This window comes from Danio rerio, chromosome 8, assembly GCF_052040795.2.
Source record: "Danio rerio strain M-AB ecotype USA chromosome 8, GRCz13ab, whole genome shotgun sequence".
NCBI lineage: Eukaryota > Metazoa > Chordata > Actinopteri > Cypriniformes > Danionidae > Danio > Danio rerio.
This window is the reverse complement of record NC_141028.1, coordinates 8,556,565-8,584,262: the sequence shown is the minus strand read 5'-3', so window position 1 is coordinate 8,584,262 and position 27,698 is coordinate 8,556,565. Positions and strand designations below refer to the sequence as shown.

Here is a 27,698-nt window from a genome sequence, read left to right as displayed (position 1 = left end):
TGCACTTACAATGCAAATGAATATATATTTTTTATGATGAGGTGAAGGTAATTGACAAATCGAACATATTTCTTATAAACTAAACAACAGATAGATCGAGCTATTTCAATTAATCAATTTGGAAAGCTTTTTAAATGTATATAAAAGTAAATTGATCTGTTTTCATAATTTACACAACGTGCAAAATATTATAATTCAGACGTTTACTGCTTGTTCAAGTTACTTATTTAAACTGAAACAACACAATTCCTGTTTTTTTTGCTACAACTTAATTGTTTTATGTTCAATCCACTTAAATTTGTAAAAAACTTAAGTTAACTTGTTAACAAAGGGTTGGCAGTGGGACCACACCTCACTTTGCCTCCTTAACCAATCACCTCCTCCCTAAAACTTATTTAAGGCAGACCAGCACGATTGTTCTTCTCATTCTCTTGAACCCACCCTCCCTCCCCCAGGTTCCTTGCTTCCCATTAACAATCATGATAACCCTTTCTTCCCTCCTTGAATCAGTGGGTAATCACTCTACCACAATATTACAGAGACGATACCCCAACTCTGAGTATTTGGGCATCATAGTAAGACGTCCGATCAACCTACCTACCTGTTCACTCTTACTTCCATTTCTCTTCATCCCCTTTCATCCATGCAATGAAGTCTAGCTTAAAGTGTGGCGCAGTCCATGCTGGGGATTTAAGTGCAGGGGCAGATTTAGAAGTTTTGGGGCCCTGAGCAATTCCAGCCATATGGCCCAATTCCTGAAATGCACCCTTTCTATTTTTATTTATATTCTATTTATATTGCTGTTTTATATATCACTAAATCTTCTTTTAAAATCATCTACATTTTGAATGCATATTTTTAAAAAAAAAATTTACAACAAAAAATTATGATTTTTTTTGTTGTAAATTTGACTGCTGTGAATGGATATTTTATCTTGCACTATTATTATTAGTATTATTATTATTATTATTACATAACATTACATTATTATAATACTATTATATTTGATTACTTACTAAATAATATTTAGTAATGTTAAAATTGTATTTGTTTAACTCTCACCATTCAAAATATGGTAGAAAACGATGTTATATATAGTTTAGAGGTATAATTTATTCATTCATTAATTTTCTTTTTGGCTCAGTCCCTTTATTAATCTGGGGTCGCCACAGCAGAATGAACCGCCAACTTAGCCACCATATGTTTTACGCAGCGGATGCCCTTCCTTCTGCAACCCATCACTGGGAAGGTATAGTTTATACTTCTAGATATTTAATTGGGGCCCCCAGATTTCTGGTGTCCTGTAGTTTCCCCTCATAGTGCAATGACATGCGCTATAGGTGAATTGAATAAGCTAAATTGGATGCAGTGTATGTTTGTGAGAGTGTGTGAGTGTTTCTCAGCATTGAGAGTTGTCCTCTCAGTTCTGGGTTGCGGCTATAAGGGCATCCGCTGTTTAGACCCTATGCCAGAGTAATTGATGGTTCATTCCACTGTGGTGACCCCGGATAAAGCTGGGAATAATCTAAATGATAGTGAGTGAGTGTTTATTTAATCAATTATTGAGAGCAGTTTTAGTTCTTATTTCGTTTTGACTTTTTGTTTTCCAATTCAGTGAGTTTTATTTAGTTTTTAGAGAGAAATTTGCTAGTTTATGTTCATTTTTATTAATAATTTACACAGTTGAAGTCAGAATTATTAGCCTCCCCTTTGATTTTTTTTCTCCTTTTTTTTAATATATTTCCCAAACGATGTTGAACAGAGCAAGGAAATTTTCACAGTTTTCTTTTGAAGAAAGTCTTGTTTGTTTTATTTTGGCTAGAATGAAAGCAGTTTTTTTTTTTTAAAAAACATTTTAAGTACAAAATTAATAGCCCCTTTAAGCTAATTATTTTTTTGATAGTCTACAGAACAAACCATCCTTATACAATATCTTGCCTAATTACCCTAACCTGCCTAGTTAAATTAATTAAGCCTTTAAAAGTCACTTTAAGCTGTATAGAAGTGTCTTGAAAAATATATAGTAAAATATTATTTACTGTCATCATGGCAAAGATAAAATAAACCGGTTATTAGAGATGAGTTCTTAAAACTATTATGTTAAGAAAAAATCTGTTCTCTGTTGAACAGAAATTGGGGAAAAAATAAACAGGGGACTAATAATTCAGGGGGGCTAATATTATTTGACTTCAACTGTATGTTTTTATTAGTTCAGTATTTTAATTTTCTTTAGCTGTAAATAAGGATTTTTGTTAGGTGCAAGATTCAAAAGCATCAGAATAAATATTGTATGATTAAAACTCAACCACACTGTAAAACCCAACAGTCAACTTTATCAACTGAAACGAGTGTAGTTAACTAAAATATACTGAAGGTTATTTCTACTCATTTGAAAAGAGTTTTGAACTCTGTAAGTTCTCAATACTCATATAGATCAGATTTTCAAATGGTTTGTAGCCATTGGTTTCCTCAAATGGTTTGAGTTGCCTTAACTTATTGGGGTTTACAGTACTCAGTTGATTTGAGTTCTCTTCATTTATTGGGTTTTACTGTGCTTAAATTGCTTCATATACTCATATGGATTAAGTTCACAGAACTCATTAGGATTTGTTTTTGAATTTAAATGGTTTGTTTCAATCAGTTTCCTCAAATGGCTTATCCTTTTGGATTTTACAGTGCAAAGATACATTTTTAAAGCATGTAGGACACATGAACACTACCATCTACCCATCCTCAACTGCAGCTATCACTGAAAAAAGTGTTGCATGCAGAACTGTTGCAAACAATTTATTTGTGTTGAATTTAAACAAACAAATTAAGTTTAATATTGTTCAACTAAATTTGTTTGTTTAAATTCAACACAAATAAATTGTTTACAAACAGTTAATGTAAAAAAAATTAAGTCAATCCAAGGAATCATCTTTGAACAATTTTTTTTCAGTGTAGTACGACTTTATTTTGATGGTCCCTGCTGCACTTTTTCTTGACAATAAGTTGCATGGTAATTACTAGACTGACTACTAGACAGACTGTCTGCCTAATATCTACTCATGTTGCTCCTTTAAATGACTATAAAAAACTTTACAAGTACACTAACCCAAACCCTAAACCCAGCCTAACAGTCTACGTATATTCTAATGACAATTAGTTAGCATGTAGATGCAGTGTAATTTAAATTTCATGTTAAAGGGACCATCAAAATAAAGTGATACCAACCAACTTTATTTGTCTTAAGATATTTGATCACAGCAGCAGCAAATCTTTCTATGAGTGCTATGATTTTATATTTGATTGAATAAAATGGCTTATGATCAAATGAGTTATAGAAAAGCCGCACTGCTGGACACAGATATCATTGCTTGATTATAACAGTGTATATACAAATAAGAAAACTGAATTATCTCCGCTATATGCAACTGATCACTTTATATGGGAAGGAAGACAATGTTTAGCTTTTCTAGAAGTGGACAATATTGTATTTGTGCACATGCCAAGATGAAGCAGCCAATCGGCTGTCAGCTTCAGCTGATGCAGTGAGGATCTGGCCACTGTTGTCAGGAAGGTTCAATAATGCAGCAAAGTACCAAGGTTATAAGAAGTTTTCTAATTAATTTTACAGATCACACGGGAGCCATTTTGGTTTGAGGCATAATAAAAGTCCAGAGCCGCCTTAAAATAATAATTAAATCTCCATAAGGATGCACCCAAAGGACTTTTAAATGTATCTTGAATACTAATGCAAATGTATCTCAAAAGAAGGTCAGCTGGGTGCAGATCTCTTAAGATGTTATAGTAATATCATTATGAAAGTAAAGCTGGTGTTTAATAATACCTCAGAAACTCCTTTTAAATATTTAACCATATATTAGCCATCATGAGGGATGCATTATGGGAAATGAGCTACTGTGCATGTTAGAGGTTACGAGAAGCTTTTTCAGAAAGGCTAGATCAATACAAATCATAGATAATCAATAGAAAAAAATAAATCTGACCATCAGGAGAGGAAAGTGATGCTTAAATGTAGATTCGAGGATATTTAATGAGACATCAAAACAATACCAAAAAAAAGACTGTACATTTAAGTCTGTCACAATAATCACTATATTGACTTATCGTACAATACTTGGAAATGACCTCAATCATTTTTGTTATTGCAATATATATTTTACAAATTCACAAGTAACGCTGAAGCCATTTTACAATGACATTTACATTCTACCTCACTGGTGTCAAAGTTTATAATTGGGCATTTACCTAATAGGACTTTTAATACTATTTATAATAGGAAATTTACCCATTAACATCAAATTATTGAATCTAAATAACTTTAAGAATGATAAGTATTTTAATGTGTGTATGGGTATTTGTATTATTATCCTGTTATATAGTCATTATATATAATTAGTGGCATAAATTGATCTCAAAATTGCAATAATATCACTTATCACAACAATTTCTGTGACAATATATAACAACAAAAAATCCTTATCATGACAGGTCTGTTAACATTAGGTAGAAGTGTTGACAATCATTTGTTCAATTAAATTACAGATGGCCAAACTAGTGGTAGATCTATTCAGTGCATTCAACCCAGGCTCATTTTGATTACGTATCCCTATATGCATTTCTGGAGAGCGCAAAATACATCCCAAAAGCTACTTTTTTTGCAGTTTTTATTTTTGCGAATACACCAGACGTCGCTGTGTACGCTTTTTGAGATCTGGAATTTCTCTCGCGAGTGGCATTCACACCTGCTATTCTCATGTAAATCCACTAAAAGCCGCTGTCAACTGACTGATCTACTGACTGACCAACTGACTGATACCCCCACCCTCCTCTTTCCCTAAACCCAACCAATAGTGTTATAAAAGCACAAATTGACCTGCCCACCCACTTTCCTAAACCCAGCTGACAGTGTTTTATAAAGCAATCCAGAAAAAGAAAAGCCCTCATCTGATTTTTGTTATTTCTGTTGTTTTATATTTTGTTATTTCTGTTATTTACTTATTTTTTGGCTTCTGTTTTGTCTTACCTGCTTTCTAGAATCGTTCTTCAACGGACTCGATCCCCGTCGTCATGGTCAGCTCCTTTCTGTGTCTCAAGTCCTCAGGCTTATATGTCGAGCAACTGGACAAACTGGTAACAGCGGGAAAGCCGTCCGTACGGAGGTAAGCGGTCAGCTGGTAAGCGCTGAAAGTAACAGCATCATACCGCCCTGTAATGTCTGTTTTAAAGACTAAATGCAGCCATACGTACTTCTGGCTACATAATTCTCGATCTCCAGAAATGTATATAGGGGTAATTTTTCAGAATGAGCCAATGTTGTAATCATTTGATGACATATTAAAAAACGGAATTTATCACTTAAAAATAAAGGTGATTTATTGGCATTGAATGTCCAGAAAGACGCTTTAACATTCACGGGACGTTTTTATTCCTCAAAATGTACTTTAGGCTAAGCTAAAGGAAAATGAATGAATGCATGATCCTTATTTGCATTACTTTAATAAGGACATGTCGAATAAGTGTATTTTAAAAATATCCTCCCCTTCGATGAACCCAGCAGGCACCACACATAATATGGTAATATTAGGTTAGATTTAGGTCATCAGAGTCTAAGGACAATTTTATTTTGACATCCAATAATGACGTGAAATGATGTTGATATTTTGTTATGTTGGAAAGTGACCAAAATCCATTGTCGAGCCAACATCTTAAACCAACGTCATATTGACATCAAATACTGACATTTATTCGTCAGGTATGGCAACCAAAATCCAATGTCTGATTGACATCATAGTGGTAACGTCTACACAAAGTCAAGCTGTGACATCATTAGACGTTGATATTTGGTTGTCTTTAGGTTGCATTGGAAAGTTACCAAAGTCCATCATCGAACCAACGTCATATTGACGTCATATTCTGGACATTTAATTGTCAGGTATGGTAACCAAAATTGAACATCTAATAGAAGTCATACTGTAACATCCACTTAATGTGAAGCTGTAACATCATTAGACGTTGATATTTGGTTGTTTTTAAATTGCGTTGGAAAGTGACCAAAATCCAATGTCGAGCCAACATCTTAAACCAACGTCATATTGACATCAAATACTGACATTTATTCGTCAGGTATGCCAACCAAAATCCAATGTCTGATAGACGTCATAGTGGTAACGTCCACTCAATGTCAAGCTGTATTATCATTAGACGTTGATACTTGGTGGTTTTAGGTTGCATTGGAAAGTGACCAACGTCGAGCTAACATCTTAAACCAACATCATATTTGACGTCAAATACTGACATTTATTCATCAGATATGGCAACTAAAATCCAATGTCTTATAGATGTCATAGTGGTAACATCCACACAACGTCTAACTGTATCATCATTAGACCTTGATATTTGGTTGTTTTTAGGTTGCGTTAGAAAGTGACCATAATCCAACGTCAATCCAACATCTTAAACCAACGTCATATTGACGTCAAATACTGACATTTATTCGTCAGGTATGGCAACCAAAATCCAATGTCTGATAGACGTCATTTTGAAAACGTTCACTCAACGTCAAGCTATAACATCATTAGACATTGATATATGTTTTATTTTAAGTTGTGTTGGAAAGTGACCAAAGTCCAATGTCGAGCCAACATCTTAAACCATTGTCATATTGACGTCAAATACTGACATTTATTCATCAGGTACAGTATGGCAACTGAAATCCAATGTCTGATAGTTGTGATATTGAAAACGTTCACTCAACGTCAAGCTGTATTATCATTAGATGTTGATATTTGTTTGTTTTAGGTTGCGTTGGAAAGTGACCAAAGTCCAACGTCGAACCAACATCTTAAACCAACATCATATTTCAGGTCAAATACTGACATTTATTCATCAGATATGGCAACTAAAATCCAATGTCTGATAGACGTCATAGTGGTAATATCTACACAAAGTCAAGCTGTGACATCATTAGATGTTGATATTTAGTTGTTTTTAGATTGCGTTGAAAAGTGACCAAAATCCAACGTCTAGCCAACATCTTAAACCAACGTCATATTGACATCAAATACTGACATTTATTCGTCAGGCATGACATCTAAAATCCAATGTGTATTAGACATTATAGTGGTAATGTCCACTCAATGTCAAGCTGTAACATCATTAGACGTTGATATTTGGATGTTTTTATGTTGCGTTGAAAAGTGACAAAAGTCCAACGTCAAGCCAACATCTTAATTCAACGTTATATTGATGTTAAATACTTACATTTATTCGTCAGGTATGGCAACCAAAATCCAATGTCTGATAGATGTCATATTGATAACGTTCACTCAACGTCAAGCTGTAACATCATTAGATGTTAATATTTGGTTGTTTTTAGGTTGCGTTGGAAAGTGACCAAAATGCAACATATGTCCGATGTTGGACATTGACTTCAGCCTATAACATTGGGTTCTAATGTCCGACCGATTTTTCTTTTCAAACACAATGCAACATCCCACAATAATCTGATGTCATGTTGACGTCCTGTGCCTGCTGGGAATGTTTCACTTTAGTTTTGACACTGCATTTTTTTGTTGTATTAAAATCACATTTAAATGAATTGAATGCCTTGCTGTGGTTATGCTGCTACAAAATTACACGTAATTATAAATTGTATTCAGTCCTTGTGTATTATTGTTTGTGCATCATCTCTAGTAACTGTGCTCTCAGATTGCGTGATAGGGAATCGCCTGCCGCAGTGGAACATTAGACGCTCCAATGTAATTGTAAGGCCTAACAAAGTTGCTTTTTGCCGGTTATAAAATTGCACAGTCATGCTTTTGGGTGCTTAGACAGTGCGCCGGTTGATGTTTCAACCCAGGCCGAGTGCCAATAGCGGGATGCAGAGATGCTGAGTCAGATCCAGAGAGACAGGCACCGAGCTCGATTACTGTAGCAAACAAACGGGAATGTAAGACAGAGAGTAGTACACGATATGTGTACGCTGGAGCAGAGAAAACAAAGTGCTGCTAGATAATAATATATGTGGATCATTTTAATGTTAGATGTCGTCTATTTATAGTGGGTTTGCTTGACGGGTGCTCGTCAGGGTAAAGACACACTTTGAGGTGTTCTGAGTTTTGCATTTCTCACTGGAAAACCCAGCAGGCTCTCAGGATCAGCCCGTCAGCAGCTCTACAGCACTGTTTTTTTTTTGCTCTCCAGCACTGTTTTTCCTGCAGACTCACACGCAGTCTTCCCTCTGGTCGTTCCCACAATGCTGGGTGTAAATCAGGAGCTCCGCCCTTTTGCAGCACACGACTGACCGGCTAACTAAAGGAGGATTAATACTCAAAATCAGACGGGACGTCCATGTGTCATTTACAGAGCCTGTGTGTGTGTGTGTGTGTGTGTGTGTGTGTTTTGAAGGCACAATAAGTATGATTTTTAAAATGAACATATCCACTAATCACCAGAACACTGTTAAATATTTAGCTGACTTGCATTATTCCAAATGTTTAAAAGAATGTTCAAATCCAGAGAAATAAGCAATTTTATTTAGTGCACTCTAAAAAATATTGTTATACAAAAAAAAAAAATTAAAATTGACGCAACAGCTTGCAATAATATATTCAAATTACGACAACATCTTACAAAATTAAGTCAGACAACAAACTTGTTATGTTAGCCAAATCTTTACCTCTTCAGAGGCATTTTTACATAGCAAGAACCTCAAATTTGAGTTGAGTACTCAAAAAAAGTAAGTTGTTTCAATTTTTTTTATTAAAATTGAAAACAAATCCTGTGTTATGGGCTGTTTCTCAATATGCGTTCTTGTCTGTACTTGCGTTCTTGTGTCCTCGTGAAACGCCATCAACCGTCGCCAAAGTACTGTTCCAATTCAAAGTTCACATCTTGCCAAGTACAGATGAAATTCCTGGATGTGTACTTGCTCTGCGGTTTTCACAAAAGATGCTTCGAGAGGTGACTTGTGCATTTTGTGAAGCTCAGGTATCCCAAAATGCATTGCAGCGTAACCAGCTAGCGCTAATGGCGGAGGAGGAAACCCGCACAGTTTTAAAAATATTCCTTTACTGTGTCACAAAATAAAGTTCTAAGAGTTTTTCAGGCGAGAATGTAGTTGTTTTAAACTCGAATCGGCAGTTTATTCACAAAGATAGCGCTTCTTTAACGATGTGGCTCAACTTATGCGGACTCTGACTCCCAGCCTGCCAGCGGGAGCTTCGTCGTCAGCTCCCCCGCCAGAGCAGCTTTACTTCGGCTAGGCCATCTCGGACATACCGCTGGACCTCATCACTCCATTGTAGTTAAAACATGATATTTAATACATCTTGTGAATATCTAACGGGCAGTTTTTTGTCTTATAAATCTATTATTTGTTCTCAGGTGTATTATTTTGGCATTGTTATTTTGTTACCGTTTATAATTGTCTTTAATTATGTTACCGTGTTGTTCGCTGTTTGTCTTTTACCAAATTGTTTGACGTAATCTTTATTTCTTATCGTGTATGTATTTATTTCTTATTGTGTGTATTATTATTGTAGTTTAATAAATCCAACCCTGGCTCATTGTGGAAACGTAGCCCCGCAGACGTTTCTGCGGACAGCGTTTTACGTGCCGGGAGGTACGTATTCGAGCGTTTTTTGTTTTCGCGGATCCGCAAGATGCCGGTGTGCGCGCTTTTTCGCGTCTCGGGCGGGCAACTCTCGGGATCGCGCGGCGTTCGCGCCCGTGCCCGTGTTGTTCTCGTGCGAAAAAGCCCCCGGATCGGAAAAAAAAAGCAAAAGCCCTTGTCTTCGATTTTGACCGCGTTTTTGGATCCCGCCGCGTTCTCGCCCTTATTTTTCGGATTCCGTTTTTCGTCTTACCTGATTTCCGGAACCTGCTGTTCCCCAGACTCAATCCCGGTCTTCGTCCACTGCGGCCGGCTCCGGCTCCTCCTCCGGGGCCTCCGCTCCGCCGACGCAACGCTGTGAGCTAAGCGGACAAACTGATTGCATCGGGAAAGCCCTCCACTCGGAGGCGAGCCGTCGCCTGGCGAGCGCGAAGAGGAGGGGCGGAGCGGCGCCACACCGCCCCGCAGCGTTCGCTCGAAAAAAAACAAACGAGGCCTTTACGTACCTCCGGCCACGTAAATCACGGTCTCCAGAAACGTCCGCGGGGCTACGTTTCCAGAATGAGCTTGGGTTGAAAAAATCTTATAATCAAAGACACGTGTATAATAACTCATTTGAATTAACATTTATATGAATATATATGTACATTTTCTTAAATAAACCCGATTTGTGTCCTCGCGTCCTCGGGAGTTTGTTCTTCCAAGTCTGAACTTGGCAAGTCTGAACTTCCAAGGACGCAAGTCCGAACTTTGCGTACTTGGTAATGAGAAACAGCCATGTACTTAATTACATGGATTTTTTAAAGTTTAGAACCTTAAGTAAATGAATACATTTTTGTTTGTTTTCAAATTTACTGTTCATGCTTGTAAGAAACCCATTTAACAACAACATTTTTGTTTTTCGGTACATTTTTTTTGTATTAAACCACAGGTTTTTATTGTTATACAAAACAAAAACATGTACTGTCCCATATTATCAGTATAAAAAATAGTAAAAAACATCAGTGTGTGGACTTAAAAATACAAAACAACCCCATTAGTGTGGAAAAATTTCTTTGGGTTGCCACAAGTTAAATATTGTTTTAAAGTTCCATTTATCCCTCTAAACAGGTTAAGAGTCTGGGTGTCATCCTTGATAGCACCCTATCCTTTGATTCTCACATCAATAACATCACCCGTTCTGCTTACTTCCACCTATTCAACATTAACCGTCTCCGCCCTTCTCTTACCCCTCATGCCACTGCTGTTCTCGTTCATAGCCTTGTCACATCTCGTTTAGATTACTGCAACTCTTTTCTCTTTGGTCTCACTCATAAATCTCTCTGTAAGCTTCAGTTGGTCCAGAACTCAGCTGCCGGTATCATCACCAGGACCCCTTCTTCTCATCACATCACCCCTGTCCTGCAGCAGCTTCATTGGTCACCTGTTCATTTTCGAATCGACTTTAAAATCTTGATGTTAACATTCAAAGCCATCCACAATCTTGCCCCTCCATATTAGTCTGCCCTCATCCACATTTCTGTTCCTTCTCTCACCCTGCGATCTTCTTACTCCCTCCACTTGTCTGTTCCCTCTTCTCGCCTTTCAACTATGGGCAACAGAGCATTCAGCCGCTCTGCTCCGAGACTTTGGAACTCACTACCACCTGCCATCAGAAACATTGACTCCCTCACACTGTTCAAATCAAGACTCAAAACCCAATTATTTAAGATGGCTTTTAATACTTGATTTTATTTGCTCTATTGCTGTGTATATTTTATTATTTCTCTTGTTGTTTTACTATTCTCTTTGATTGTACGGTGTCCTTGAGTTGCTAGAAAGGCGCCTTTAAATAAAATGTATTATTATTATTATTATTAATATTAAAGTAACTGACAGATATATTTACCTTTAAATTAGCCGCATTTTTTAATTTATGTAATTATCAATGTTTTCATGTTTTGAACAGTTAATAAAATTATTCTGGCACCTTACAAGTTTTAATCCCATCAGCATTTTGGAATTTTTAAGTTACAATAATGTATTAAACTATGTAGTGGTTACAGACCTCTTGAGTTATTTTTTAGAGTGTGAGATGGAGCATGTGCTGATGACGAAACACATCCTCGATTTGGTTTTATAGAACATTTCCGGGAAACACCAAATACGCTTTAATATGTTGTGTGTTTTATTAGACTTTGTCACGGTTGCAGGTTTGTGCGCTTCTCCGGAGTGTATGTTTGATCACGTGGGTTTGTTTTGTTTTGGTTGTCCATGTGGATTTGTTATGCTCACGTGTTATGACGACACTCAGTTGGTCTGATTAGTTCGCCAGCTGAGGCTCATCATGGTGCCTATATCTGTGCGACGCTTTTGTGTGTCTGTGTCAGTTCGTTACTATCACTTATGTTTGTGCTGTCTGTGCTCAGGCCCTGAGGAGTTTGTCTGGATCTGGTTTCCCCGTTCTGTTCCTGTCCTGTGTTCTGCGTTCATCTAGCCTGGCACTATTTGTTTTATTGTCAGATTCAAATAAACATTGTCACTTGCATTTGGATCCTCTCTGACTCTCATTCGAAACGTTACAGACTTAGACTGCATAAAGCAGAATTTGAACAGAAAACTACAATGTATTTATTGATAAAACAATGCTGCTTCTTTTCTCCGTGATCAAGTACTGGAAGCGGTAGACTGTGGCATAATGAAAGTGTTGCTGCTTTCGGCCGCATCAGACTTGGGCTATATGCAGTGGTGGAAAGAGTACTGAAAAATCATGCTAAAAAAGTACTCTTAAACATACTATTACTTGCCCAAAAATGTATTGCAAGTAGAGTAGAAGTATCTGTTGTAAAAATTACTCAAAGTATAGACCTTTCAAAAGTACTCAAGAGTAGTGAGTATACTCTGTGAAAAGCTGACGCATTTACATGTAATTTGTGCATGTGTGTGTAAACGTAACATTCTGTAGTGCATTTAGTTATTGCCCAGCAGGCACACAATGTCATATGATGTTAATATTAGGTTAGATTTAGGTTGTGATGTCAGGTGACCAAATTGCTAGCCAGCGTCTAAGGACAATGTTATTTTGATGTCAAATGATGTTGATATTTTGTTTAATTTTAGGTTGTTAGAAAGTGACCAAAATCCAATGTCGAGCAAACCAGCGTCTTATTGACATCAAATACTGACATTTATTTGTCAGGAATGGCAACCAAAATCCAACATCTGATAGACTTCATAGTGGTAACGTCCACACAACGTCAAGCTGTGACATCATTAAACGTTGATATTTGGTTGGTTTTAGGTTGGACGTTGGATATTGACGTTGGCCTGACGTTGAGTTCTGATGTAAACCCGATTTTCACTTACAAACAAAACGCAACGTTCTCATAACGTTGGGCTACAATGTTAATCTGATGTCTTGTTGACGTCTTGTGTCTGCTGGGTGTTTAAGGCCATTTCGGTCATCATACAGTAAACATCTGCCATCTTCTCATCAGTGACATGCATCTAAACAGTCTCTAAGTCAATGCCTGTAAAGATTTTGAACATCGTCTTTTGGACACTTTTAATGCTTCCAAACTGCTGCAGTGTAAAGTGCACATGTCTTGAGGAAATACATTATGATGCCATTTGATGGGACAGGAATCACAGGACTGATTTTTCTAAACTTCAATGACAAGAAAAAAATTAAGTAGTGACTGCAGTTAGAAGGAAAGTAGTGAAGTAAAAGTGACGATACAGCGCTGAAAATGTACTCAAGGGAAAGTAAAAGTACACATTTTTAAAGCTACTTGGTAAATTATAATTCCTGAGAAAAACTACACACTGTGATTTGAGTATTTGTAATTTGTTTCTTTACACCACTGCTTATGACAATGAACAAACAGAAAAATAATTGAAAAAGGTTACGTTACAAATTACATATAAGAACATAAATCCATTTAAAAAAATGAATAAATCACAGAAATGAGGGATATAGATCACAAAACGTTTCTCATAAAACCATAATTTCTCAAGATTAAAGACAGAGCAACAAAATAGTTTTGTTTTAACACTTGGGTCCCACTTTATATTAAGTGGCCTTAACTAGTATGTACTTACACAGGAATTAATAGTTTGTTACAATGTACTTATTGTGTAAATACATGTATTTACTTTGTACTTATGCTTGATTAAATACATGTGTGTATTTACATCTTTAATTAACTTTTGTAATCACATTTGTAAATACACTGTTGACCACCCCTTACACCTTAACCCACCCTTAAACCTACCCATGATACCAAACCTGTCCATAACCCAACCTCTATCCCAGCTCAAAAGCACCACAAGTGTTCTCAAATACATTATAAGTATATATACAAGTACAAGTACATTGTATTTATTTTTTTATGTAAGTACATAGTAGTTAAGGCCACTTAATATAAAGTTTTCCTGTTGTTAAGGGAACATTTGATATTGTTTTGAAACATTAATAAATGGCCAACTAAAATGTTAGTGAATATGTTGGTTTTGTGCTCACGGGAACATCAATAAAGACCAGAGAACTTTAAGACAACCTTGCCAGAACGTTCTCTTTTAGATATGATTTTATATTCATACTCATATAAACTTTCAGAATTTGTATTAGTTCGTCAGCGCATTGTTAAGTCTGTTTAATAAAGCCTTATTGCTCACGAGGAGCGTTAACTGCTCAGCACTTACATTTTACTGGCCTTATGGGAAGATTTGCTATGTAATAAAGTAATAAAGGCAGAACGGAATATTAATTCTGAATATTATGATAAAAAAATCTTATATTGCACAACATGTATGCTTTTCCTATGAAGAACTTTTAGCATCCATGAAATCTCTCCCTTCAGCAAAATGTTCTTTATAATATAAAATAATCAAACAAAATATTCTTCACACTAATAATTGTATATAAAAAGATGAAAGTAAAGAAGTTATGCTTTTATGTAGACCGTAAAAAATATCTGGTAATGCATAATGTTTCCGTTTTTTTGTGATTCGCAGATGTTATTTGTTTATTTACGGTTGTAAACTGTATTATGGGATGTTGATCTCTGCTCTGTTGACTTTTGACGTTTTTTTAGATTAACTCTTATTTTCACATCTTAATGTTGATTGGTATGTTACTTTTTTTGTGACATGACTGCTGTAGCATTGATCAGTTTGAGATGCAAAGTCAGATGGCTACATCTGCACCCTAATGAACTATTAACAGCATCACTAACAGTACACAGCAGCACTAACAGGAGACCAAATCAATAGCTGATCATCTGATCGCAGTTCGGTCGATCCACAGACCCTGAAGCAAGCATTTGAAGAGATGATGCTGGAATGTTTGCTGATAATCAATGTCTGTCCTCAGGGTCCCGCTGTCCATCTGCTGTGTGTTTGCATACAGCGGCACCTATTGGTGTCATAGCAAGACTCATCATAATAGTGAGGGCTCACAAAGCTAGGGATGTTTTTGAAAGCAGTTTAGTGTCTTTTATGTGCAGAATGTATAATGTTTAACTTAGTACTGTGGTTAAATATGTAAGATTACTTTTTCTATGAATATTTATATTTACATTAATTTATATAATTTATTTTTGTTTGTGTTTTTTATGGTTTCAGGATCTGGGCCTTTATGAAAAACAAAAAAAAATTATGAAATCAATAATAATAAATATAAATTAGTATTTTTAGCTCATTTAATTTATAAACATAATTATTAAATTAATTTATTAATTATTTAAAAATTATAACAAATATTTTTACTAAAATTATATGAATTATATATGTATTTGTGTACATATTTACTTGCGTAAATTTCATAGTTCATGTAAATTATATATATATATATATATATATATAAATATTTTTGTGTGTGTACTAATACAATAATAATAATAATAATAAAATATAAAAAGAAATATAAAATAAAATAATCATGAAATTAATAATGATTATATATGATATATATATTATATTTATATTTAGGTCATTGGTTAGATGTTTTTTTTATCATTTATAAACATGATAATTAATTAATTTTAATAATTATCAAATCTTTTTAAAAATATTTGTATAAAAGTAAAAATTATAAACATGATAATTATTAAGTGAATTATATATAAATATGTTTTCATATTTATTTTTATGTAAATTTCATAATGCATGAAAAAAATGTAAGCATTAGTTTATATTATTTTTGTTTTTGTGTGTTTTCCTCTGGAAAACTAACATAATTATAAAAATTTATGATAATAATAATAATAATAATAATAATAATAATAATTATTATTATTATTATTATTATTTGAATAATAATATAATTTGAATAATAATAATAATTTGAATAATAAATAAAAATCTATATGTTTTTAGTTCATTTAATTTATAAACATGATAATTTTTACGATTTATTTAAATTACATGAAATAAAAAATTAATATGTTTATTGTTGTTATTATTAAAATGATAACAAATATTTTAAATATATAATTTTTTTAATTATAAGCATAATTATTAAACTAATTTGAATAATCATTACAAATGATTAAAATATGTTATAATTAAAAAATTATAAACATGATAATTATTAGATAATTGTTATTATCAGAAATTATTTAAAAATACTTAAAAAACATTTTGTTTTCAAAATTATAAACATGATCAATATTAAATTAATTATATATTTATTTCGATATATTTATTTATTATTTCTTTAGTTCATTTCACAATTATATCTAAATGAATAATAATAATAATAATATTTGATACAGTATATGTGTCAATTTATTTTTAAGTATTGTTATACTTTTTGAATCGTTAAATAAAGCAATAATAAAACTGGAATATATATATATATATATATATATATATATATATATATATATATATATATATATATATATATATATATAATATAGATATTACTAATTACTATTATTACTATTAATTATTAGAACTATGATTTTTATTATTAATATTATTTATTAACTACATTTAGGACATATTTTAGAAAATTAATGCCATCAATCATGTGTTTACTTACACAATAATTCATTCATATCTTACCATTTTTTCCACCAGCAAAGCATGCGTGAGCTCAATAATGTACATGGGCAGTTTTATCACAGTAAAGATTCACAAATATGGCAAAAAAACTAAAGATCATTGTGAGTGTGCATGTGAGGCGTATCATCCGCTGCTGCAGAGCTTATAGGTGTTTAATGCTTCTGCTGAGGAACGAAGCGAGTGTAACTTCATTACTGCAGTGGACATAAATCTCTCACAAATGTGCATGCGGCCACACACACACTCTCTCTCACACACACATATGCACACTAAGCCAAAATGATGAAGAACCTTAACATATGCAGCAGCTTTTATTATCATATTCATTATACTCTATCAGGACAGCTGTCTCAATCTCGCCATATTACAACGACTTTCACTGCAACCACTAAACAGCCCAGTCTTGGGTTGCATGTGAATAATTTACCATGCATTTGGTGCAATAGATGCTGCATTCTGTCTAGAAACCGTCACTGTCACCTGACCTTTAGCCTCTCTACAGGACCTGAAAGGCAACACCCAGAATATGCAGTCTTTCTCTCTTTCTCTGTTAAAATAGTGCAAGGGTACAATAAGGCAATGATGGTGCGGTTTCGGCTTTTAGGTGGTTACACAAAGCCTGAATATTAATTTATTAGTATTTTTAAAATGCCCTGAAAGACTTATTCACGTTTGAAATGAAATGGTGCAGTCATGGACAGTGTTGTGTACAATTGCTGAAGACGACTTTGGTTTTTCGTTTCTGAGTGATTGTTGCTTTACTACATGATTTGCTTTGTCTCTTTATTGGTTATTTTTGATTTTATATTTATTTTATTTATGCATTTTTGTATAAAATACATTACACAAATTAACAGTTTTCCATATTTTGTGATTTTGATTGATTAAGATATGCTTTTAATATGTTTTTAATTGCATTATGGGATCTTGATCTTTCTTTCAACAACTTTTAACCTTGAAAAGCTTGAAAAAGTGACTTTTATTAACATTTTTAATAGGTTAAAATGATACACTGTCTGGGTTGGTGTTGTATATTACACAACAAACACCTTGTAATAAACTGGCAGCACATTTTCTGTTATTTTACAGACTAATTTTTCTATAGATTATTTAATAGATAGATATTAAAATGTCAATAAAAGTCATAGTGTTAAACTGTTGCATTTTCAATAGCAAAAGTTGACAGAGCAGAAATCAACATCCCATAATGTAATTCTCAACCAGAAATAAACAGGAAACACTTGTGAATCACAATGTATGTACACTCACCGGCCATTTTATTAGGTACACCATACCAGTACTGGGTTGAACCCCTTTTTGCCTTTAGAGTTGCCTTGATCCTTCATGGCATAGATTCAACAAGGCACTGTAAATATTCCTCAGAGATTTTGGTCCATACTGACATGATAGCATCACGCAGTTGCTGGAGATTTGTGGGCTGCACATCCCTGATGCGAACCCCCATTCCATCACATCCCAAAGGTTCTTTATTGGATTGAGATCTGGTGACTATGGAGGCCATTTGAGTACAGGGAACTCATTGTCATGTTCAAGAAATCAGTCTGAGATGGTTCACACTTTGACATGGTGCGCTATCTTGCTGAAAGTAGCCATCAGAAGATGGACACACTTTGGACATATTCAATTCAATTCAATTCCCCTTTATTTGTATAGTGCTTTTACAATGTAGATTGTGTCAAAGCAGCTTTACATAAATTGTGAAGGAAACCTGTGTGGAAACCCGCTACGTGATGCACTGAATCTATGCTTTACTACACAGATAGGTCTTTAATCTAGTTTTGAATTGGGAGAGTGTGTTTGAGCTTCAGACGTTATCAGAAAGGCTATTCCAGAGTGTAGGAGCCATAAATGAGAAGGCTCGACCTCCTTTACTCGACTTTGCTATTCTAGTTACTACCAGAAGCCCTGAGTTTTGAGATCTTAAAGAGCGAGTTGGATTGTTGCGAGACAGAAGGTTGGTTAGATAAACAGGAGCTAGAATATTTAAAGCTTTTTAGGTAAGAAACAATATTTTAAATTCAATACGAAACTTAACAGTCAGCCAGTGTAAGGAGGATAAAATTGGGGTGATATGATCATATTTTCATATCCACATAAAGGGATGGACATGGTCAGCAACAATACTCAGGTAGGCTGTGGTGTTGACACAATGCTCAATTGGCACTAATGAGCCCAAAGTGTGCCAAGAAAATATCCCCCACACCATTACATTACCGCCACCAGCTGGAACAGTTGATACGAGGCAGGATGGATCCATGCTTTCATGTTGTTGATGACAAATTTTGACCCTACCATCCAAATGTCGCAGCAAAATTCGAGACTCATCAGACCAGGCAACGTTTTCCAATCTTCTATTGTACAATTTTGGTAAACCTGTGTGAATTGTAGCCTTAATTTCCAGTTCTTTGCTGACAGGAGTGCCACCCGGTGTGGTCTTTTGCTACTGTAGCTCATCCGTCTCAAGGTTGGACGTGTTGTGCGTTCAGAGATGCTCTTCTGCAGACCTCGGTTGTAACGAGTGCTTATTTGAGTTCCTGTTGCCTTTCTATCAGCTCAAACCAGTCTGGCCATTCTCCTCTGACCTCTAACATCACATGGCTTTTTTGCCCACAGATCTTGTCTTGACCATGTCTACATGCCTAAATGCATTGAGTTGCTGTGATGTGATTAGAAATCAAACAAGGAGTTGGACAAGTGTACCTATTAAAGTGGCCGGCGAGTGTACATATGCTGATGAATTCGGATCAGTTTACAGGATTAAATGACATCCTGAATGTCCTAAAAAATATATCAATAAGCCCTTTTTTGATTAAAAAGGAATATCACATTTTAATGATTGTAAATGTTGAATGTTCGGGAGAAGAGAAGTGTTTGTTGTTGCTGTAGAAGTTTCTTAATATGAATAAAGTCACAAATAGGCTATTTTGAAACGTGATATGAAATGTGATCACTGTGGAATAAAATTTCAGAGCCACAAACAAGTTTAAATCTAAACAAGTCTCAAACTGAGTGCAAACATTTTATGCTGGACAAAATTAGTATGAATTGATTACACAAAATATTATTAATATTTATTTTTTAGGGCCATTTAATCTTTTTAAATCGCATCTAATATTTTGTGTCTGTGTATATTTACATGCCATGTTCCAAAACCTTTACTTAGTTTTGCATTATTCTGATGAGGTAAAAAAATTCACTTGATTATATTGGAGGCCAAAAATGTATGAATTTCACCAGAGGGTTAAAAGTACAAACAATTTTACAGTGTTTATAAAATAAATGGCGCAGAACAAACACACTTGTGATCGTTTGCAATCCAAAAAAGTAATTAATTGTACTCTCAGCAAATCAGTTAGCAGTTTATGCATGCATAAGCTCTATCCGTTATACTGTGCAATAATATTATTCTTCATCAACACTTTCCAAGTCGTACTGTAGCTCATTGTTACTTTAATGCATTTTACTGCTTTTAACGCCACTCTACAAATGATGCCTTTATTCAGCCGTTTCCTTTAGTGCATTATTGAGCATTTCAGCACATAGATCAAGAGCTTGGCAGAATGAAGCGGATGAACTTGCTGAACTTTAAAGCAGCAGACGGTGCCAGTCCTTTCTGAAGCGGCATTGCAGCACAGCTGGCTCACAGTGGTCCGGCGTCTCGCTCTGTGTGGGGTGTGTCTGGGTGCAATGCAGTGCTGGACTGACCCACGTCACCAGTGGAACCACCTCTCCTCATTTGGAAGTGCCTTTGTCAACAATACACTGAGAGAGGAGAGAGAGAGAAAGAGAGAGAGACAGAAAATTATTATTATTATTATTATTATTATACTATATATTATAATACTATACTACTATTTACTGTGTTTTTTAAAAATATATACATACATGCATCCGGAAAGTATTTAAAGCGCTTCACTTTTACCACATGTTTTTATGCTACAGTCTTATTCCATAATGGATTAAATTCATGTATTTCCTCAGAATTCTTCACACAATACCCCATAATGACAATGAGACAAAAAGAGTTCTTGAAATAGTTGCAAATTTATTAAAAATAAACAACCTGAAAAATCAATTAGTCACAGCCTTTGCTCAATACTTTGTTGATGCACCTTTGGCAGAAATTACAGCCTCAAGTCTTTTTGAATATGATGCCATAAGCTTGGCACACCTGTCTTTGGGAATTTTTACCCATTCCTCTTTGCAGTACCTCTCAAGCTCTATCAGGTTGGATGGGAACTGACGGTGTACAGCCATTTTCAGATCTCTCCAGAGATATTCAATAGGATTTAGGTCTGGGCTCTGGCTGGGCCACTTAAGGACATTCACAGAGTTGTTGTGAAGCAACTCCATTGATACTTTGGCGGTGCGCTTTTGGTCATTGTCCTGCTTAAAGATGACTGTCGCCCCAGGCTGAGGTCAAGAGCACTCTGAAACAGGTTTTCATTCAGGATGTCTCTGTACGTTACTGCATTCATCTTTCCCTCTATCATGACTAGTCTTCCTGACTCTATCCTTCCAGTTTCTGCTGCTGAAAAACATCCCCACAGCATGATGCTGCCACCACCATGCTTCACTGTAGGGATGGTGTTAGCCTGGTGATGAGCGGTGCCTGGTTTTCTTCAAACGTAACGCCTGGCATTCACTCCAATGCTTTTAATTTTAGTCTCATTAGACCAGAGAATTTATTTTCTTATGGTCTGAGAGTCTTTCAGATGCCTTTTGGCAAATTCCAGGTGAGGAGTGGCTTCCGTCTGGCCACTCTATCATACAGGCCTGATTGGTGGATTGCTGCATAGATGGTTGTCCTTCTGTAAGGTTCTCCTCTCTTCACAGAAGAACGCTGGAGCTCAGACAGAGTGACTGTTGGGTTATGGATCACCTCCCTAACTAAGGCCCTTCTCCCCCGATAACTCAGCTTAGATGGTCGGCCAGCTCTAGAAAAAGTCCTGGTGATTCCAAACATCTTCCACTTACGTATGATGGAGGCCGCTGTGCTCAGTGAAACTTTCAGAGCAGCAGAAATTTTTCTGTAACCTTCCCCAACCTTGTGCTTCGAGACAATCCTGTCTCAGAGGTCTTCAGACAATTCCTTTGTCTTCATGCTTGGTTTGTGCTTTGACATGCACTGTCAACCCTGGGACCTTATATAGACAGGTGTATGCCTTTTAAATTTTGTCCAATCAACTGAATTGACCACGGGTGAACTCCAATGAAGCTGCTGAAACATCTCATGAATGATTCGTGGAAATAGAACGTACCTGAGCTCAATTTAGAGCTTCACGGTAAAGGTTGTGAACACTTCTGTACATGTGATTTTCAGCTTTTTTATTTTTAATAAATTTGCAACTATTTACAAAAGATATTTTTTTTACATTGTCATTATGGGGTATTGTGTGTAGAATTTTGTGGAAATTAAATCCATTTTGGAATAAGTCTGTAACATAACAATGTGGAAAAAGAGAAGCTCTATGAATACTTTCTGGATGTACCGTATAATTATGCTCTTTTTAATGTAAACTTTATAAATGCTTTGGCTATACATTTGTCATGCCAATAAAGCAACTATTGAATTGAATTGAATTGAATTGAATTGAATTGAATTGAGAGAGAGAGAGAGAGAGAGAGAGAGAGAGAGAGAGAGAGAGAGAGAGAGATGTCTGTGATTTTAATGGTAACATTAAATGTTACAGTAACTCTGTTACAGTAACAAACTGTAACCTGGTTAACAGCTAGTTTCCATAATTGTTTCCAATTTATTAATGTTGTGTTGTTTACAGCAGTCATTTAATACAATTCATCAGCATATGTTTCTTAACAATAGTGACAATAGAAATAATCAGAACAATCTCAAATATAAGCTCAAAACATCATAAAACTACCTACTTAGGATGTTCATTCATTCATTCATTTTCTTTTCAGCTTAGTCCCTTTAATAATCAGGGGTCGCCACAGCGGAATGAACTGCCAACTATTCCAGCATATGTTTTAAGCAGCGAATGGCCTTTCAGCTGCAACCCAGTACTGGGAAACACCCATACACACCCATTCACGCACACACTTATACACCAAGGCCAATTTAGTTAACCCAATAAACCCACGCCAACGCGGGGAGAACATGGAAACCCCACACAAAAAAGGCAACTGGCACAACCAGGACTGGAACCAGCAAATTTCTTGCTGTGAGGCGACAGTGCTAATGTGAATATATGGATGCTAAACTGACTGCTTTAAAACAAGAAGGAATCTTCAAATGTGACTTGATTTTGACGAGAGCAAATATACCGTCACTCTTCCGCCACACATGTAAAAACAGATTGAGTTTGTCCTTGACTAAGTGCGCAGAAGCACTCAATTCACCCCCACACCAAAGAGACGTGAGAATCAATACTGAGTGATGTAATTTAGCATAGTGAATGTCATTTCATAAATGGATGGAGTTGAAAATTCGAATGAATCCCAGTTTCAGCCTGCAGAAGCAGATGGATGGCGTGGTGTTGGAGGAAGAGATAGAGCGGTCACATCCGCGGACGTGCATCGAAACCATCAGCACTTCCAAGCCCCGAAAGCGCTGCATTTCTCTGACAAGATTTAGGGTGGAAGTGCTGAGCCTTTGACTTGCACAGAGATGTTTTAGCAGAAAGATGCTGCTCTGGCCGAAAGCGGCGGTCTCCGTCACACAAGCACTTACGGATTGGATGTGCCTGCACTGCTGATCAATTCACTTTAATGACAGGAAAAGCGGGTGGAGGGGCTTTGAGGGGAAGAGCATTTCATCCTTTATTTCTTCTGTCTTTCTCGGTTCATCTTTAAGACAAGACATTGCAGACTCTAATAATGACTTGTTCAAACTACTTATTTGAAATGAATCGAAACGACACAATTCATTAGTGTTTTTGGGAACAACTTAATTGTTTTATGTTTAATCACTCTTTTTTTTCAGCTTATTCATTCATTCATTCATTTTCTTGTCGGTTTAGTCCCTTTATTAATCCGGGGTCGCCACAGCGGAATGAACCGCCAACTTATCCAGCAAGTTTTTACGCAGCGCATGCCCCTTACAGCCACAACCCATCTCTGGGAAACATCCACACACACATTCACACACACTACGGACAATTTAGCCTACCCGATTCACCTTTACCGCATGTCTTTGGACTGTGGGGGAAACCGGAGCACCCGCAGGAAACCCACGCGAAGGCAAACTCCACACAGAAACGCCAACTGAGCCGAGGTTCGAACCAGCAACCCAGCGACCTTTTTGCTGTGAGGCGACAGCACTACCTACTGCGCCACTGCCTTGCCTTTTTCAGCTTAGTGCCTTTATTAATCAGGGGTCGCAACAGTGGAATGAACTGCCAACTAATCCAGCATTTGTTTTATGCAGTGGATGCCCTTCCAGCTGCAACCCATCACTGGGAAGCATCCACACACATTCGCACACATACACTACAGACAATTTAGCCTACCCCTTTCACTTATACCACATGTCTTTAGACTTCTGGGGGAAACCAAAGAACTCAGAGGAAACCCACGCGAACATGGGGAGAACATGCAAACTCCACACAGAAATGCCAACTGACTAAGCCAAGGCTCGAACCAGCGACCTTCTTGCTGTAAGGCGATCGTGCTACCCACTGCGCCACCTGTTTTCTGTTCAATACACCTAAATTTGTACAAATTTAAATACAAATGAGTTCCTACAAATTCATACACATTAAGTAATTAATCAAATGAGAAAAAAGTCTTTAAAAATCATGTAATTATCCAGAACGAACTACAGTGGCTGAGAGAGCCCAATGCACCATAACTTAAGAAAACACATGCAAATAGAAAATCGGCAGCAAATTAAGAAAACATCATCATCGGTTTGACAGCAAATGTGTTGCAAATCCTCACAAACACAAATAGAAAACACAAGGGGTGTGGCGCATACATTCATACATATGACAGAATTCACAAGTTGTTCTTGTTGTTCTTCCCCTTTAAGAGTTTTGAGCTGAAAGTGACGGGGTGACCTTCCCCTTTAAGAGTTTGGTGAGAGAGAGAAAGGAAGCGATCGGTTCACAAAGTTTTCATCCTGCGTTTGATGTCTCTCAGCTTAAACGGCCACAGGGGTGTCAAAATGATTTGTTTCTTTGGTGCAGCGCGATGCAGACGCAAACAATTCGGTACCGGTTCAGTAATAATCATAACCGGTTATTATGTACTGACGTCAATTATCTGATAAGCGATATATCACCGTAGCTTACTATGGCGAGGGAGGCGAGCGCTCCAACTTTTTAAAAACGCAGAAACTGTACACAATTTCACTGCGTGTGTGTTTGCTGGACAGTCTTTCACTGACACTTACAGCAGAAGCCCCTATTTCACTGCAATTGAGAGAATGAAAGTAAATTTCTCTCTCTCTCTCTCTCTCTCTCTCTCTCTCTCCCATTGTAGCCGTTTGACCAGCTGGTGCTTTTCCTCTCCTCTTGGCTGTTTAACAGCGATGCTCCTGGAGACTGACACAAGCGCTTGTCTGCAGAGTTTTCTCCACCGTGTCTATCATGGATCAGTTGTGATCGCCGCTGCCATTTATCACTCATCTATGGAGAGCGCATCGCACAAGAGCCATTCGTAGCCCTTTCTGTTGAGCACTTGACCAATCAAAGGAGTGTAAGAAAGAACTATAACAAATAAACCGACAATTAACGGTGAAAGGTTAATTTATAAATCAATCAATTTATCTTAATATGTAATTTAAGTTAACTTAATCGATTTGTGTTGGGACAACATGAATGAATTGTGTGGAACCCCGCATTTTTCCTGTGCAGGTGAACAGTAAAATAACTCTACAATACCAGTGCGGATGCAATGTATATTTTTAGCACCAAAATATAAATTGGAATCTTTTAGTTTCATCATTATTTATGCACTGTTTTTCATTTTACTTCATCTTAGTCCCATATTTATCAGTGGTCGCCAAAGCGGAATAAACCACCAAGTATTCTAGCATATGTTTTACGCAGTACTGGAAAACACCCATACACTTTCTCATTCACACACAATTTATGGCCAATTTAGTTTATTCAATTCACCTATAGCACATGTTTTTGGATTGTGGGGGAAACCGGAGCACCAGGAAGAAACCCATGCCAACACAGGGAGAACATGCAAACTCCACAACTGGCCCAGCCGGGACTCGAACCAGTGACCTTCATGCCGTGAGGCAACAGTACTAACCACTTTGCCACCATGTTGTTTGTTCTTTTCAAAAAGTGTCATATTGAATACACTTCAAACACTAATACTGAAATGCACCTTATTTGTTGCACTTTATCAATTTGTATCGTTTCTTTTTCAGCACTGAACCATGAATCTTCACTTCACCATCACTTACTGTACATAAACCTGGAAGCGCATCCGCTGCGTAAAACATATGCTGGAATAGTTGGTGGTTCATTCCGCTGTGGCACCCTCTGAAATAGAGCTGGAAAAAAATTTAATGAAATGCCCAGATTAAAACATTGACAGACTCTTATAAAAATCACTTGTCAGTAAAAAGTAGATTGGGTGAAAAGTGAACACGCTTTATACACTTGTACCAGCAGATGAAAGGCTGTATTTTGCCTTTGAATCAAAGTGTTCACTGATTTCCTCAGACGGGATGTAGTGCTTCATGTGCACCGCCATTCATGCGTTTGTAGAAGAATACTTTAGCTTTGATTCAGCATACATCACCATAACATGCTAAATCTGCTCAGAGTGAGTGAGATTAAATGATGAGCAAAGGTTTTTGTCAGTTTCTAAAGAATTTCAGCTTAAACTCAAACCTTTCTGATAGAATTTTGATAAGAATTAAGTAAATATAATAATTCATTATGTATTCAAAGATAAATTATTAAAATACATTTTTTTGTGTGTGTGTTTATACATATATTACGTCAAAACAAAGTTTCATTTTAGAATGAATCGCCCACCACTAAATATTCATTCATTCGGCTCAGTCCCTTATTTATCTTAACTCCACACAGAAATGCCAACTGACCCAGCCGGGGCTCGAACCAACGACCTGCTTGCTTTGAGGCGATTGTGCTTCCCAGTGCGCCACCGTACTGCCCAGAATATAATATAATATAATATAATATAATATAATATAATATAATATAATATAATATAATATAATATAATATAATATAATATTCATTCATATATTCATATAATATAATATAATATAATATAATATAATATAATATAATATAATATAATATAATATAATATAATATAATATAATATTCATTCATATATTCATATAATATAATATAATATAATATAATATAATATAATATAATATAATATTCATTCATATATTCATATAATATAATATAATATAATATAATATAATATAATATAATATAATATAATATAATATAATATTCATTCATATATTCATATAATATAATATAATATAATATAATATAATATAATATAATATAATATAATATAATATAATATAATATAATATTCATTCATATATTCATATAATATAATATAATATAATATAATATAATATAATATAATATAATATTCATTCATATATTCATATAATATAATATAATATTCATTAATTTTTCTTTATTAATCCGGGGTCGCCACAGCGGAATGAACCACCAACTTATCCAGCACGTTTTTACGCAGCGCATGCCCTTCCAGCCGCAACCCATCTCTGGGAAACATTCACACACACACACACACACACACACACACACACACACACACACACACACACACACACACACACACACACACACAAACACACACACACACACACACTCTCATTAACTACGGACAATTTAGCCTTCACAATACACCTATGCATGTCTTTGGACTGTGGGGGAAACCGGAGCACCCACGCGAACGCAGGGAGAACATGCAAACTCGCAGTGGCGCAGTAGGTATGAGTAATGTATGAGTGTGTGTGGATGTTTCCCAGAGATGGGTTGCGGCTGGAAGGGCATCCACT

General features: G+C 35.9%; 1 long non-coding RNA gene across 2 annotated transcripts in view; it reads left to right on the top strand.

Annotated features, from left to right (window-relative positions):
* The window catches only part of LOC137496290 (uncharacterized), a 36,530-nt gene extending 9,921 nt beyond the window's left edge, over positions 1-26,609 (top strand). The window contains exons 2-3 of one of the 2 annotated variants that reach the window (XR_015497585.1): positions 5,044-5,168; positions 25,136-26,609. This is a non-coding gene — a long non-coding RNA (uncharacterized LOC137496290). Of the gene's footprint in view, positions 1-5,043; positions 6,542-6,736; positions 8,574-25,135 lie in introns of those variants that run through there. The other variant, XR_015497586.1, reaches the window with a different exon arrangement.
* Positions 26,610-27,698: the final 1,089 nt, after the last annotated feature.